This window comes from Erinaceus europaeus, chromosome 8 (genome assembly GCF_950295315.1).
Source record: "Erinaceus europaeus chromosome 8, mEriEur2.1, whole genome shotgun sequence".
Classification (NCBI taxonomy): Eukaryota; Metazoa; Chordata; class Mammalia; order Eulipotyphla; family Erinaceidae; genus Erinaceus; species Erinaceus europaeus.
Genome location: NC_080169.1, coordinates 94982145 through 94999296, shown reverse-complemented (window position 1 = coordinate 94999296; position 17152 = coordinate 94982145). Strand labels below are relative to the sequence as shown.

General features: G+C 39.4%; 1 pseudogene; it reads right to left on the bottom strand.

Annotated features, from left to right (window-relative positions):
* Window positions 1-296: 296 nt before the first annotated feature.
* Window positions 297-2617, bottom strand: LOC103126726 (WW domain-binding protein 11-like; annotated as a pseudogene).
* Between the last annotated feature and the right edge of the window lie 14535 nt (window positions 2618-17152).

The window sequence follows — 17152 nt, the reverse complement described above, 5'->3', positions numbered from 1 at the left end:
AAGTAACAAAGACCAGAATTGTCAATGAACTGGAAAAAGGGAAGAATTGGGATGGAAATGGTGGTATGGCAGAGAATGGATGTTATTAGCAGCACTGCTTCAATAACCAATCTATTTTGAATTAAATAGTCTCTTTTATATGTAGTAACTTCTGATCAATGTTAACCGTTAGGATATTCCTTAAACTGAAATTAAAAAAATACCCTGACAGTGAAAGCAGCTCTTTAAGCTTAATAAGAGCCTCTTTTTCCATGAGTTGCTAATATGAAAGAAGCCTTTTCTAGAACCAAATGCTGTCACAGTAGCCCTTCCATCTCTTTCATGAAAGCTTCATAAACATCATCCTTAGTTTGTACTGACACAGGAACAGCAGGACCAGACTTGGGGGCTGCTTTGGCAAGAGGCACAGCAGAATCATCCTCTAACTTTCTTTGGGGAGCAGCACTAGCCCCTTTATTTTCCCGGCACACCCTCAGTGCAGTGGGCACAAATCAAGTGATCTCTGCCTTGGGGTTGGTGATTTGTGGCTTGGCACTGATGGTTGCTGTGGCTTTCTTGTCAATGGTAGTTGCGCTTGTATCATCTGCCTTGGGTTGCTGAATCAAGTTGGGCGGAGCACTTAAAACCCATGGGTTCTGCAAGGGAGCTGGTGGGAAAAGCCCAGGTGAGGCAGGTCCAAGTAGAGGCACCAAAGGTGGGCGCATCATGACAGGATGAGGTGGAGGGATACTTGGAGATGCAGTGGGAGGTAGCCTTAGTGGGGGGCCCCTGAGGAGGAGGGCCAGGAGGCAGACCTGGAGGGGACCCTGGAGGAGGCCCAGGGGGACGAACTGGTGGTGGTCTTGGAGGTAAAAGTCGAGGTAAAGGCCCACGTTATCCTGGCATTTCAAGTGGTCTCAGGAATGGAGGAGCTCCTGGAGGTGGTCCAGGAGGAAGGCCTGTAGGAGGTCCAGGCGGCGGTAAAGGTGGAGCAGGTGGTAGTCCAAGCAGAGGTGGTCTAGGCATGGGGGTTACTTGTATCTGAGAAGGAGGAATGGACTGTGGAGGGGTTTGCTGCTGTGAAGAAGTGGATGTGCCATGAGAAAGAGGTTCCTCTTTATGTTGTTTTTGTGATTGTTTTTTTAAAATTTTTTAAAATTTATTTTATTTATTTATTCCCTTTTGTTGCCCTTGTTGTTTTATTATTGTAGTTATTATTGTTGTCATTATTGGATAAGACAGAGAGAAATGGAGAGAAGAGGGGAAGACAGAGAGGAGAAGAGAAAGATAGACACTTGCAGACCTGCTTCACTGCCTGTGAAGCGACTCCCCTGCAGGTGGGGAGCCGGGGTTCGAACCCGGATCCTTATGCTGGTCCTTGTGCTTTGCGCCACCTGCACATAACCCGCTGCGCTACAGCCCGACTCTCGTGATTGTTTTCCTGTATCAGTCATCAGAATCATCTTCATCGTCCTCCTCTGAAAATTCCTCCACTTCTAGTCCCTCCTCAGGGATTTCCTGGCCTGCCATTCGAAGCATCATGGCGTGAAGAAGAGTCAGTTCCTTGATGTTCTTCTTTTTCTTCCTTGATTTTCCAGGCATATCTGCAAATCTTACACTTAGACCTGACTTTTTCTCTTCATTGGTGTCTCTCTCATCATCACGGTGCATAAAATCATCCCCTTCACTTTCTCTATCAGATCTGTCAGTGTCACTGTCATCAGTGCTGTTATCATGCTTATCCTGATCCATGTCCTCAGGATAACCATCATCTTCACTGGTGCTGGAAACATCATCATCATGACCTTGCCAAGCAAGTTCAGGACTGTATAACATGTCTTCATTTCGGCTACGAGAAGGAAGATCTAGGGCAAAACCTACTTTATGGCCATACATCTGTAAGACTTGAGGAGGGGGAGGACCAGGAGGTTTTCTGCCAGGAGGCAATTGTGGAACACCACGTCCAAGAAGAAACTGCCCGATTTGGAGGTCCATAGGCTGGGGTCTTCTTAAGGATGGAGGGTAGCTGGGCACCAGAAGGGGTTATGTTCTGGATCAAGATGTTGAAAGGAGCATGTGGCATATGTGGCAAAGGAATAATACTCTCCACTTCCACATACTGAGCATTCTTGACAGCATCAAAATATTGGCTAAGTTGAGCCCTCTTATGTTCATATTCTACTTCTGTCTTTCTCAAGTCTTTGTAAATATCTGGATTCTCTTTTTCATAGAGTCATAGAATGTGTTCAAAAGTTTCACGCAGTTTTTTACCCTTGTCTTTCAGCACTTTCTCATTTAACTGCGGTTGTTGCACTGGGTTAAACTCCATTTCATCCAATCTCTCCATGTCCCGGATAATCTGTTTTGGGTCTTTCATCTTTAAAACTGCAGCTCGAACCATCATGTGATGTTGTGTGATGTTGATCTCCATTCCATGTTGACGATCTTTGTAGTTTACCAATTCATTAAAAAAAAAAAAAAGCTTCTTCCGGAATTCCAGTGAGAAGCGGGGGTGGGGTGGGGGGGGATTTTCGGCCTCCTTCACTTGGTAGGGGTCTTCACCTCTGCCTCTCAATCAGCCACCCAACCACCACCATCTTGAAACCTGAAAATAATATCTAAGACAGTATCTAATAAACCTCCATTATCAACCAACTGCTTACTTTTGTAAATAAGCTCATTAAAAAAAATCATTTATTTATTCCCTTTTGTTGCCCTTGTTGTAGTAGTTATTATTGTTGTCGTTGTTGTTGGATAGGACAGAGAGAAATGGAGAGTGGAGGGGAAGACAAAGAGAGGGAGAGAAAGATAGATACCTGCAGACCTCTCTTGTGAAGTGAGGCCCCTGCAGGTAGGGAGCCGGTTCGAACCAGAATCCTTAAGCGGCTCCTTGTGCTTTGTGCCACATGCGCTTAACCCGCTCCGCTACTACCCGACTCCCACAAACTCATTTCTTTACGCTTTATCTGTGAATGTTTTCCTGCTAAAATGAATGAATTAAGAAGTGACAACAAAGATCAGAAAATATTTGCAGTCTTGCCCATTTATCTTCCTGACCCCAGATCTATTGCAGAGAACAATGGAGGAAGGCATTCTATGAACATATATATGGTAGAAGATAGCAGAAATAATCCTACTTTACATCTAAATTAAAAAGTAGGGAAGAAATCTTCTTATGCTCAGACTGAATTGACATTTCATTAAAGAAATTGCATTTCAAAGAAAGACTTGCAAGTAGAGGTGAGAAGATTTATGAAATGACAATTCTATTGCATGACTTTTTATTTTTGTAAGTTACTGTATTGGACATTTTTTAGTAAATAATTGATCTGAGTTCTATCCTGTGATATATATATATATATATACATATATACATATATATATATCTTATTAATCTAAGTGCTTAAGATGCCAATAAGTCTTCTAACAAAGTTCCCAGCTGATATAATTGTCTATTACTTTTGATATGAAAGAATTAAGGTATTTCTTTCTTTATGCTGAATCTACAGGGAAGTTAGAGCTTCCTTGGTATAGATTTTCTAGTCTGGGTAGGTTATGTTATTATGTAGTAATAACTGACCTCAAATGTCAGTAACTTAAAAATACAAGTTGACAATAAGAAAAGCAAAATAATCAGTCATCTTCAATGTGTTGAATTTAATCTTGAAAAAATTACCTGTTAGCAGATGCACATATACTTTACTTCATGAAAAGCAGCATTAGTTCAAATAAAAATTATTGCAATACAATTCTATAATATAACCTTATATTATATGAAATCATAAAAAACAAATTTTGGTAGAAACATTGATTTTACTGAGATGCCCAAATATCAGATACATTTTATTTATTTATGATTAGTTGTGGGATGAAAGAGTATAAGATTATAGAGTACAGTTACACATTGAACACACCACCAAAGCTCTTTTTCCTCACCTCCCAAAGATAACCACCATAGTTTTCACAAAGGCTTAGAAACAGTTTGCTTCTATTGATTTTATTTGTTTTTGCAAGTTCATGTTTATCAGTTCTCCAGATTCTATATCTGAGTGAAACCAATTGATAGTTGTCTTTAATCTCTTATTTCTCTAAGCATAATCCCCTCCAGTTCCATCCATCCATTTTGTTGCAAAGGAGACAATGTCATCTTTTTTGATCTCATGGAATATATATTCTATAACTTCTTTTCTGAAAAGTCTGCAATGGCAATTAAATGCTTGTACCCAAAGCACACACACATAACCTCCACTCAAATTCTTTGTTCCAAAGAAATTCATATGGCATAGCCTTAAGAATGTAAGGAAATAGAATTACCCCTTAGCCCAGAATGTACATAGTAGGACATTTTTAGGGATCACACAGGAAATTAGGCAATGTAGTTGACTTAGCATTTTTCCATATTCTCCTTCAATTTTTCAGGAATGCCTTCAGAATACTATATGCTTAGCCTTTCGTGAAAGGAGAGTTTCAGTGGAAAAGCAGGGTTCAAAACCAGTGCAGACAGGAGTGTTTATAGGTGGATAGTACGCTTCTTTGTTCTGCATGTAACCTGGGATGAGCCTGGTCCGACATTACTGAGGGAGGGTTAGATACTGTGGTTTTTCCTTCTCCCTCTCCCTCTCTCTCAGAAAAAAGTCTGGATACAATAGGATACTGGGCTGTCTGTAGGAGGGTGAACACGGGCTGGGCAATGTGGCACCATAATAGAATCCCATAACACACTCTTGGGCAGATAAACAGAGGCCAGGAGGACAAAGAAAGGAAATATTTTGATTATTTCTGAGCTTACCCCTTCAACCACCCCAGAACCAGCCCCCAGAGGCTGGACAGCTCCTCTAGCAGGTTTCCCACTAAGCTATTTTCTTTACCAAGATTCCTGGCTCACCAGGGATGTCATTCCAAGCCTTTTCCTTTTTGTTTAACTTTTTTTTTTTAAGTGGTTGGAGCTCTATTTGAGTGACAAAATACCTTACCAATCAGAGCCTCATCCCTGTCTGGGAAAGACTACCTGGAGGGTTTTTTTTTTTTTTTTTTTTGATACTTCTTACAATTGGCTGTCTTTGCTCAGGCTGCCTGCAGCCAATCCAGAGCTGTCCAAGCTGCAGACTGACTGTTAGGGTATTTTACTCTGTTTTATTATTGTTATTATTATATACAGGTGTCCCTTTTCCCTCCTCCTTTTTCAGGTTGACCAAAATTAACTGTTGTTGTTTTTTTCCATTGCCAGGTGACTGGGTATCCTATCCATTTTGAGAGGAACTTGTTTCTCTCTCCCTCTTCTCTCCACTGTCCTTTTTCCCTCCTCCTAGCTAATTAAAAACAAACAAACAAACAAAAAATAACCTCTTTCACTGCTCTTCTTCTTTTTTTAAAATTCTTTTCTTCCTTCCTCCTTTTGCTTTCTGAATTCATTGATACTCGCTTATGAAAAAGTCAGTCCAGAGCACTGAAATCCTAAAGATGACAAGAAATTATTAGATGAAAAAACAAACAAAAAAAAACCCTTACTTTAGACAAAATTAGGACCACTGCTGCATAGGAACTAAAGATTCAGAGTCAGGCGGTAGTGCAGCGGGTTAAGCGCATGTGGTGCAAAGCGCAAGGACTGGCATAAGGATTCCGGTTCAATCCCCCAGCTCTCCACCTGCAGGGGAGTTGATTCACAGGCAGTGAAGCAGGTCTGCAGGTGTCTAGCTTTCTCTCCCTCTCTCTGTCTTCCCCTCCTTTCTCCATTTCTCTCTGTCCTATCTAACAATGATGACAACAATAATAAGTACAACAACAAGGGCAACAAAAGGGAATAAATAAATAAATATTTTTTAAAAGGAATTAAAGATTCCAAAGTGTGTGAAATCCTCTATGTTTTAAAGTAAGATCACTCACAAAGAATATATATGTATTCTGTTGGTCACTGGAGTGCTTAGATGTTAATAAATAATACTACATTTGGTTCCTGCTTTTCATTTCAACTTGAGATATATAGCCCAAACTAATTGGATCCTTGTTTCACTGTTTAGGTTTCAGCACTTCACTATCAAATTGGGTCCCTCACTAATCTTATATATTCTATCTTCAGTATCCAATTCGGAGAGGACTGAACCATTTAAAGCTAAAAATAGCTAGTGTGTGATTAATATCTTCCAGGTGCATGAAGGGATAGCATGTAGAAATCTGCTTCAGAAAAGTGTTCTGAATTCATAAGGTCTTTGTCTTGCCACAAGAGCAGATCAATGGCCATCATCATCAATGACCAGGGCAACTGAGAATAGATCTTGTGGTTTTCTATTAAGACTGGGTATTATAGATGATGTCTTCTCACTTCCAAATATGCGTGTGAGTCACAGTTAGTATCTTGCTGAAGATTAATTGATCAATGTAAAATGATGGGTTCATGATGGATTTCATTTTAGACTGCTTTTATTATTTCTCCAAACATGTTCTGCCTAGTCATTTGCCAGTTGAACTTACTGAATTCATTCAATCCAGCACTTTAGATCTGTACCTATTTTCCAGCTATTTCTTTAGAGAAACATTCTTTTTTTTAAAGCTGTGATCCAGAAAATGAAAGTGCTGTTTTTTCTTCTATACAATAGATATTATTTTTTAGATGGAAATCATCAGGTGACTATGTTAAATTTTATTAATTGTAGGGTAAGTTTTATAACCTAAAATTTTATTTAAGACACTAATAACAGACTAGTCATAACTCTCATTAATTGGATTTTTTTTGCTGCAGGGTTATGGCTGGGGCTCAGTGCCAGCACTATGAATCCACTGCTACTGGCTGCCATTTTTTTTCATTTTTATTGGACAGGACAGAGAGAAATTGAGAGGGGAGGGGGGATAGAGAAGTAGAGAGACAGAGAGACACCAGCAGACCTGGTTCACTGATTGTGAGGCAAACCCCCTGCAGGTCGAGAGTCTGGGGTTCTAACTGGGATACTTATGTGGGTCCTTTCACTTAGTACTATGTGTGCTTAACCTGGTGTGCCACTGCCTGACCCCCCATTAATTATTTAGGGGGGGTAATATAAACTAAGCTATACTTGGAAAGAGATAAACGTTTTTGAAATTGTGATTGAGTTTTCAGCAAAACCAAAAATAAGGGCTTAAACTCAAAACAAATAGTGTAGTAAAAGATTTTAGCTGATTTACTGTATTTTTCAATAATTTTCCTATTAAAATTTCTATTAACTCATTTCCATATATTCATACATGGTCTTCTGCCCTGCCACTGCCTTGACTACCTCTCCACCAGTTATATCCTCCACATCATACAACCTCAGCCACTTAGTCACTCCCTGGATATCTGAATATACAGTATTATGTTCTTTTTCTTTCTTCCCTTTTCCTTATCTTCCTCCCTTTCCACTTCCTTCCTGAAGAATATTACTTAACCTCATCTGCTTTTATAAATGACTGCCTTCATTACCCTCACTTTCTCACTCTTTATTGCAAACCTTGTGTTCTATTTCATGAGTTAACAAGAACAAAATGAAGCCGAATTTTAAAACCAAACCAAAACAAAAATAAACAGCAAAACCCACTACATGCTCACCTCTATTTAACTATAGCTCCTCAGCCTATGCTTGGTGCCTTCTCTTCGTCATTATGGGATTATGGATTCATGATCCATGTTCCTAAGTGAACAGCTATTCTGTTGTGCAGAAGCTCCCATCTTTTCTCTTATTCTTAGTTACTTCGACTAGTGTGTCTTCTGTTTCCCGTCAGTTTTCCCCCTCTGCCCTGAAAACTTCTATTATTTATTCTTAGTAAAAACAAACAAAAAAACCCTCCTCTCAATTCTACTTTCCCATCTACTATAGCTATTCAAATGTGTTGTTTACAATGTCCAACTCATTTTATCCTTTCCTCTCTCAAATACACTATGATCATCTGGCCTGTCTGTGCTACTGACAGCCATCTTATTAAGCTCACCAAAACGATATATGTTCCCCATCCACACAGTTAGAAAATTCCATTGGGTCATACATTTACATCATCTCCTCATTTTCATCATTATATATCACATTTCTTGCTGTCACTCCAACCAAATTGACCTGGATGATAAACCATCTGCCTCAGCATAATAGTCTCTCAACAAGTGTCTTTACTTCAATCCTCAATATCCTCCTATCCCACACACTTTCTCAGCAAAACAATGTGGTACCTTAAGGGACTGGGAGCTACCTCACCTGAGAGATAGGTCATGAGTCTTCACATGCAAAATGTCTGCCCGAGCTCAAGCACTGACACTGCATGGGAGTGCCACAGATGGTGGAGTAGTGCTGTAATGTCTCTCATTTTCTCTGTATTTCTCTCTCCTCTCTCTCTAATTTGAAAAGATTGGAAAAAAAATTGGGTCTGGAACTGCACACACCAGAGCCCATCACCACAGAGAATATACAGCTTTATATTTTAGAATGTTCTAGAACTTCCTATCTTTTTCAGTGTAAAGATCAATGACTACATAATATCTCTGGGACCGAGTCCTTCCATAATTTTTAATTTTACTTCTCTATTTATTATTTGGAGGTTAATAGTTGACGTGTAGCTTTTGACACAGGCACAACCTCTCATCTTCCTGTCACAGGAGTCTGAGAGACATTCCCCCAGCTTAGGGCTCCCTCCCACATTGTACTCCAGGACTCCAATGTTCCTTCACCCCACCATTTCTCCTCCTTCCCCAGAGTCCTTAACTTTGGTACAATCCACCACATTCTGTTGTGAATACTTTATTTGTTATGCCTGTTACTTGTCAGAGCTAATAAAGAATGAGCTTGAAGGTGGGGCCACGTGTGTTTTATTAGCAGACTTGAAATTAGCTTTAACATATGACCTAACAATGTGAGATAAAGAGACTGTAATAACGAGAGATCTGGAAGCTATGTAAGAGGCAAGTTGCTGGAAGTAAGAGTTCTTGCTCTTTGGGAGTACACATGCTTAGGAAGCTGATTGTTGGAGATTAAAAACTTATGACAGAAGCTGACTCTCACTGCATGGCTTCCATTTGGCCTTTTTCTCTTTCACTTATTTTCAGTGTAATAGAGTTTTGTTTATTGGCCTTAAGGTCTGAAGATCAAGCCTTTTTTGGAGGTCAGAAGGAGTGGAAACATACACAAACTTTAGACAGGATTTAGCTGGTTCATTCATTCATAGGTTTAAAAGGAAGAAATGTGTTTTTTTGTTTGTTTGTTTGTTTTTTAGCATGGAAGTTAAACAATCCAATTTATGTTAATGTCACTTGATGTTACATAGTACTTACTATGGTCTGGTGCCAGTCTGAGTGTTTTGCATTTTTTACTACATCCACACCCTATCAGGTAGTGTACAATTTCCCTGTTGCTGCTGCAACAAATTATCATGAACTTAGACTTAGTTTAAACCAAAAAAAAATTATTATTTAGTAACTGTGGAGTCAGAAATAAATTTTACTGAGCTAAAATAAATCAGGTTGTCAACAGGCTGTGTTCCTTCTGAAAAATTTGGACCAACTTATTTCTTTGCCTTGTGTTCTGTTTCTAAAGCCACATACTTCATGAACCTGAATTACTTATGCTTCATGAACCTGAATTACTTATGCTTCCAATTGTTTATTTTCTAATACTTCTTCCTCCTCTTTAGAAGGACCCTTGTGAATGAGTAATGCAAGAAACTCTTTCCTCTCAAACTCCTTAACTTAATCACACCTGTAAAGTACATTTTTACATATCGGACATTACAATGATAGGTATAAGACATTAGGTTGGAGGTTGGGGGAGACAGCTTAATAATTAACTATACAAAGAATTTTATACCTTCTTTAAAATTTTTTTTTAATTTTTATTTATAAAAAGGAAACACTGACAAAACCATAGGATAATAGGGGTACAACTCTACACAATTCCCACCACCATACCTTCTAATGTCTTGGGTTCAATCCCTCATACCACCAAAAATCAGAACTGAGCAGTGCTCTGGAGGGAAAAAACCAAAGGAGCTTGGAACTTTATTTTTCTTGAGAGAGGGAGAGGGAGAGAGGGAGAGAGGGAGAGGAAGAGGGAGAGGAAGAGGGAGAGAAGGAGGAGAGGGAAAGAGGGAAGGGGAGGGGGAGAGGGAGAGGGAGAGGGATAGGGAGAGGGAGAGGGAGAGGGAGAGGGAGAGAGAGAGAGAGAGAGACCACACTAAAACTTCCTTCCCAATGGGGGCTGGACCAACACTTCAATCATGCACATAGCAAAGCAGCACACAATCTGAGTGAGCTATTTTGCTGACCCTAGGTTGGGACATCTTTTATTGAGGGTGGAGTGAATATTACCTGCTACCACAGTAGTAATCCTACATTAATACAGCGGTAAAATTACTACATTTTCCATAGTTAAGTATTTGTAACTGCAATAATAGTGACAGCACTTCCCTGTAAAGCAGAGCCTGATTTCAGAAAATACATCTGTCGCCTATATCTCATAATTACTAGATTTTTCTTCTACATAGGCCTAATTATTATTTTTTGAATGACATTTTCCAATCACATTTTTTATTAGTGCTTTGACAATGTCTTATAAGACTATAAGATTTCAGGGATATAATCTCACATCCACACAGTGTGTATAAGTCAGCACTCCACCAATTTTTATCTGCTCCCTCTCTCTAGAATCATCATAGTGGTAAGCAAGTCCAAGAGAACATTTGGTTACCACATTTTTTAAAGCTTATCTGCATTAGTCTGAAAGGATGTTTAAACAATAAGTACCAAAAATTTAAATTTGTAATAGCCAAAACCTGGAAGCAACCCAGGTGTCCAACAACAGATGAGTGGCTGAGCAAGTTGTGGTATATATACACAATGGAATACTACTCAGCTATAAGAAATGGTGACTTCGCCATTTTCAGCTGATCTTGGATGGACATTGAAAAATTCATGTTAAGTGAAACAAGTCAGAAACAGAAGGATGAATATGGGATGATCTCACTCTCAAGCAGAAGTTGAAAAACAAGATCAGAAATGAAAAACACAAGTAACACCTGAAATGTAATTGGCATATCACACCAAAGTAAAAGGCTCTGGGGTGGGTGGGTGGGGAGAATACAGGTCCATGAAGGGTGATAGATGACATAGTGGGGGTTGTATTGTTAAATGGGAAACTGGGGAATATTATACATGTACAAACTATTGTATTTACTGTTGAATGTAAAACATTAATTACCCAATAAAGAAATAAATTAAAAAAAATTAAAAGGTGTTATCAGGGGCTAGGTAGCACAAGGGATGTGTTCACCAGATAGGGTATATGATTTGTCATGTGAGTGGCAAGGGTTTGAGCTCCAATGCCACATGGGAATACCATGGTCTCACAGGAGAGTTCCTCCTCTTTTGGTCTTTTTGCATCTTTATCTGAATTTTTAAAAAAAGTTTGGGAGTTGTGAAATCATGTGCATAAAGCCCTACTCCATCAGCACTGGAGAGCCATGCAAGCTGACAACCAGGTCAACAATCTTGCCTGGTTAATTTCTAAGACTCAGCAGGGAATGGAGGGAATGTTGAAGAATGTTTTAGAAATCTATTTTTTCTCTTCTTACTCTTTCCACTGCATTTTTTTTCTCTTCTCAATTTATTCTTTAAATTATTTTTAGACAACTTTTACTAGTGACAATAATGGTTTGTAAAATCGTAAGATTGTAGGGCTATAGTTCTACATGACCCTCATGACAACAGTTAAGCTGTGTTCCCAATTCCACCCCAACTCTATGTGGGAGTGAAGCACAATTCAGGGGGTTGCAAACACTTTGGTACAGAGAATGAGAAGCTGGGAAAGTGGGTTTTGGAATCAATTCTGTCTCAATTTTGAAACAGTCAAACACTTGGCAACCTACTTTTCTAAATTCAAAATGTGAAGATCTGGACTGGGTGGTAATAAATTTTGCTTTCTGTACTAAGGGTTCATACTTTATCAGTGATATAATTTTTCAGGAATTCATTATAACTTGATACAACGACTGACGTTAGATTGAGATGATTTGGAGAGGGTCAGTACAGGGTCATTCTTAGCATCATGGAGTGGTTGACAAGATTCTCCTCAGCTCAAGCCCCTTGGTTACTTTGAAATATGTCTTCTCTCAGATCCTTCATCTTTCAAACCAAATTTAAGTTCTATGCCTGTACTCTCCTACTCAGTAAAGAAAACTTTTTTTTTTTTTAAAAAAACAACCTGGTGAGATAACTTCCCTGGGTAGGTGCCTGTTTTGTGTGCTCAACCCGTTTGAGCCTCCAGCCCTCACAGCATTTGGGGAACTGTTGATGTTATTTGTTCTCTCTCTCTAACCTTTCTCTCTCTCTCTCTCTCTCTCTCTCTCCCCTTTCTCTCCCTCCAGCCCCTAAGGGGCACTATCAATGGAGACTCACAGCTGTAAACTGGTGAGATTTAGGTGATATCCTCCTTTCAGCAGTCTTTTTGTTGATAAAACTTGGACCGGAGGTGGTGTGTCAACTGTTAAACTGCTGGACTGGTACCAGCTGCTCCGAGTAGGTACTGGCTTTTAGCCCTAGGGATCTCTCCTTAAGCCCCTCTCAGTCCATGAACTACACGTGTTTGTACTCAAACCTGGTGTGGAGGGTTCCCAAAGTAATCCCAGTTCTGTTTGGTGTACTCAGGTGATCCTCTTTTCTATTTCTAGTTGATCTGGGAGAGCAAAACGCAGCAGCTGCTGTTTCTAAAGCCACACCTGTGGAAGTTCTCTTTCTCTCTCTGTGTATCTTTCTTATATGTGAAAAAAATTCATCCTAGAGCAGTGAAGTCATGGAGATGATGAGAGAGAGAGAGACTATCCAAGTATTTTACTTCCCCTTTAGTTTTTAAATTTCTCCAGGATGGGGAAAATGTAATAAATCCTCAAATCCCTATACATCCTATAGGTAGGTTCCATCTCGGTAGGTTCCATGGGGCTAGAAACTCAAATGTTTATATTTCATTGATTCTCACATTTGGCTTTTCTTGTTCATTTTTTCACTTTATTTTTATCTTGCTTTTTATTTTACAGGTGATATTTGAATTATTTCTCATTTCTCTCTCTTGCTATCATTTTATGTCCATCTATAAAAGACAAGTAACAAAGTCAAGTATCTTACCCTTTACAAATCAGCGCACTGGTGTTACTTTCTGCCTAGAAAAGAAATATTTGTGTGCCAATTATTGGCATATTTAAAGCTAAAAAAGAACTTACCTTCAATAATTTCTATACCTGAATGAACAAATTTACTGTTTGTGTTTTTTTTTCTTTTTGCTGTGAAGATGATTCCAGAATAGAGTAAGAGAATGAGTGACAAGTCTGTACTTCCTTAATGAATACTAATTAACAACTAACCTGAAATAGTGAGATAATAAGCTTTTCACACAGACTACTAAACAGACTGACTTCCAAAGTTTAGACACTTTTAGAAGACCAGATTGTAGCTGCAATGCTATGTCAATTTAGTCTCAACTCTTCCAATGATGATTCATAAAAATAAAATCGAGCTAGAAAATAATATTTTTGATGAAAACTTATCTTAATACTTAACATAATCCGGATATAACTTTGTTAAATAGGACTGTGCTTTAAAACCACCAACATGATAGTTATTTCAGGATCATTATCAAAGTTAAACATTTCACTCCAAGGCTATAGATCAATTCTCTCTATATATATTTTTTTTGCCTCCAGGGTTATTGCTGGGGCTCAGTGCCTGCACCATGAATCCACTGCTCCTGGAGGCCATTTTTCCCCCTTTTGTAGCCCTTATTGTAGCTTTGTTGTGGTTATTATTGTTATTGTTGATGTCGTTCATTGTTGGATAGGACAGAGAGAAATGGAGAGAGGAGGGGAAGACAGAGGAGGAGAGAAAGACAGACACCTGCAGACCTGCTTCACCACCTGTGAAGTGACTCCCCTGCAGGTCGGGAGCGAACAGGCATCCTTACTCTGGCCCTTGTGCTTGGCCACACATGTGCCCAACCTGCTGTGCTACCGCCTGACCCTCAATTCTCTATTTTAAATATGTCTCCAGTAAAAACTCTTAGGCACATTAAAGTTTGAAGAGGTACTCTGGAAATAATTAACATTAAAAATTAAGATAAAATACCCACATAAGTGTGAAACACATGTTTTTGTATTTATATGTGAAAATCACTCAGGTTTAGAAAAACCACAGTGCTCGTTACAGATAATCCCAAGTCTTCAGGTAAAACTGAAATGTAGAGATAGAGATATTTACAGGTTTTTATTTGACCAAGATCTATGGTACTATTTTAAAATAAGATGGTAGAGGTACTCATGTATGGGAGGATGCAGTGAAGAAAATCTGTTGAGCTGAGAATGGATAGAAAGAAATATCATTATAATTAAAAACAACCAATAGTTTAAAAGAGAGTTGCCTGTATCTGCACTTTGTTTGTTTCTCTTTGCTCTGACCCCTACTGCATTAAGGGAGCTTTCAGAAAGACTTAATCTCACTGTTCATGGTTTCGCATCTAATTATAATTACACTAGCTTATTCAGTAGAGGACTAATTGTTTCAAAATAGAGTTCTGAAGCAAAAGCCTCAAGTGTATAGTGAAATGAAGTGTTAATTGGATGAAAGATACATTACCTTGGGAGTTAGAAAATCAAGGCTAAGGATCAAGCTAGAAAGTCAATGAATTATCATAAGATTTTGCCACTCTGTATATCTAAGGTATGATATTTCCATATTTCTGCTCTCTGGGTGTTGCTGGGGAAATGAGACTGAAACATCTTTTCCCCATAGTGTCTGGTTCATCATGGTCATGTTCCAAGAGAATTGGAGAGGTCATTGTTAGGCATTATAAACTTTATCCAGAAAAATGAATACATGCATATAAAGATGTTCAGGTAATTCAGACAAAAAGTGGGATCTTTTTTTTTTACTTAAGAAAGGATTAATTAACAAAACCATAGGGTACAAGGGGTACAACTCCACACAATTTCCACCACCCAATCTCCATATCCCACCCCCTCCCCTGATAGCTTTCCCATTCTCTATCCCTCTGGGAGCATGGACCCAGGGTCATTGTGGGTTGCAGAAGGTAGAAGGTCTGGCTTCTGTAATTGCTTCCCCACTGAATATGGGCGTTGACTGGTCGGTCCATACTCCCAGTCTGCCTCTCTCTTTCCCTAGTAGGGTGGGTCTCTGGGGAAGCAGAGCTCCAGGACACATTGGTGGGGTCTTCAGTCCAGGGAAGCCTGGCCGGCACCCTGATGGCATCTGGAACCTGGTGACTGAAAAGAGAGTTAACATACAAAGCCAAACAAATTGTTGAGCAATCATGGACCCAAAGCTTGGAATAGTGGAGAGGAAGTGTTAGGGAGGTACTCACTGCAAACTCTAGTGTACTTCTGCTTTCAGGTATATATTTTGCACTAGTTTACGGATACATGTGAACATATGCTCTCTCTCACAGAAACTGGTGTATATCTAGGTTTTGGGACTTTGTTAGAAAGTGAACCACCTGAGATGGAATTAGAGTATACTATGAAAGGAAAGGTCTTACCCGAGTAATGAAGCTGAAGGGTTGTCATTCCACACGTGAAGTCTCTGGACACAGTCTGAAGTGAAGCATGTTGAGGTGGCAATCGTTGCGTTGGTTAGGTTGTGATAGGCAGATGCAATATTATTTGGTATGGATTGGGAGAGGCATACGGGAAAGTGGGCCCTATCCAAGGGTTCCAGGACTGGGGGAAGTAGGGGCTCTATAGTGGAGATGTGAAGTTCCTGCTGTCTTAGGGTTCAAAAAGACAATGGATAGTTAATGTTATCATCACATTATTTGGTAATTGGGTTAACTTTGAAAAGTCCTTTTGTTAGGGTTTGCTGTACAGTACCCAGTATCTCGCATATAGCTGTACTATTCGATGCTTCTGATCTACTTGGTCTAGGCTTTTGAGAGAGTCCGCATATCAAATACACAGCCTATATATTAAAAAGATTCAGTTTGTGTTTTGAAAAACTTTGAGACATACAATTGATTTTCCCCCTCTCAAATTAATTAACTAGTGATTTATATGTCTACATTTTGCTAGGAGTATACATAAACACCATTCCCACCACCCAAACACTGTGACCCATCCCTCCCACCCACCACTGGCCCAGGAAGCTGCATGTCTACCACTCACCACAGGGTTTTTACTTTGGTGCCCTACTTACAATTTGATCAGGTCCTGCTTTTAGTTTCCCTTTCAGATCTTCTTACTCAACTTCTGTTGATGAGTGGGATCATCCCATACTCATCTTTATCTTTCTGACTTAGCTCACTTAACATAATTCCTTCTAGCTCTGTCCTAGATGGGTCAGCGAAGGTGGGTTCATTGTTCTTGATAGCTGTATAGTATTCCATTGTGTATATATACCACAGCTTTCTCAGCCTCTCATCTGTTGTTGGGCACCTGGGTTGCTTCCATGTTTTAGCTATTAGGAATTGTGCTGCTATGAACATAGGAGTACACAACTCTTTTTGGTTGGGTGTTATGGAGTCCTTGAGGTATAACCCCAGGAGAGGACTTACTGGATCATATGGAAGGTCCATGTCTAGCCTTGTGAGAGTTTTCCAGACTGCTCTCCACAGAGGCTGTACCAATTTACATTCCCACCAGCAATGCAAAAGGGTTCCTCTATCCCCACATCCTCTCCAGCATTTGTTGCTGCTGTCCTTTTTGATTTATGCCATTCTTACAGGAGTGAGGTGGTATCTTAGTGTTGTCTTAATTTGCATTTCTCTGATAATCAGTGACCTAGAGCAGTTTTTTATATGTTTGTTAGCCTTTTGGATCTCCTCTGAGGTGAATGTTTTGTTCATATCCTCTGCCCATTTTTGGATGGGGTCATTTGCTTTTTTGGTGCTAAGTTTGCTGAGCTCTTTATATATTTTGGTGATTAGTTTCTTGTCTGATCTATGGCATGTGAAGATCTTCTCCCATTCTGTGAGGGGTCTCTTTGTTTGTGTGATAGTTTCTTTGGATGTGCAGAAGCTTTTCAATTTGATGTAGTCCCATTGGTTTGTTTCTGCTTTAGTCTTCCGTGCAATTGGGTTTGATTCATCAAAGATGTCCTTGAGGTGTAGGTGGGAAAGTGTTTTATCAATGTTTTCCTCTAAGTATTTGATTGTTTCTGGTCTGACATCTAGGTCTTTGATCCATTTGGAGT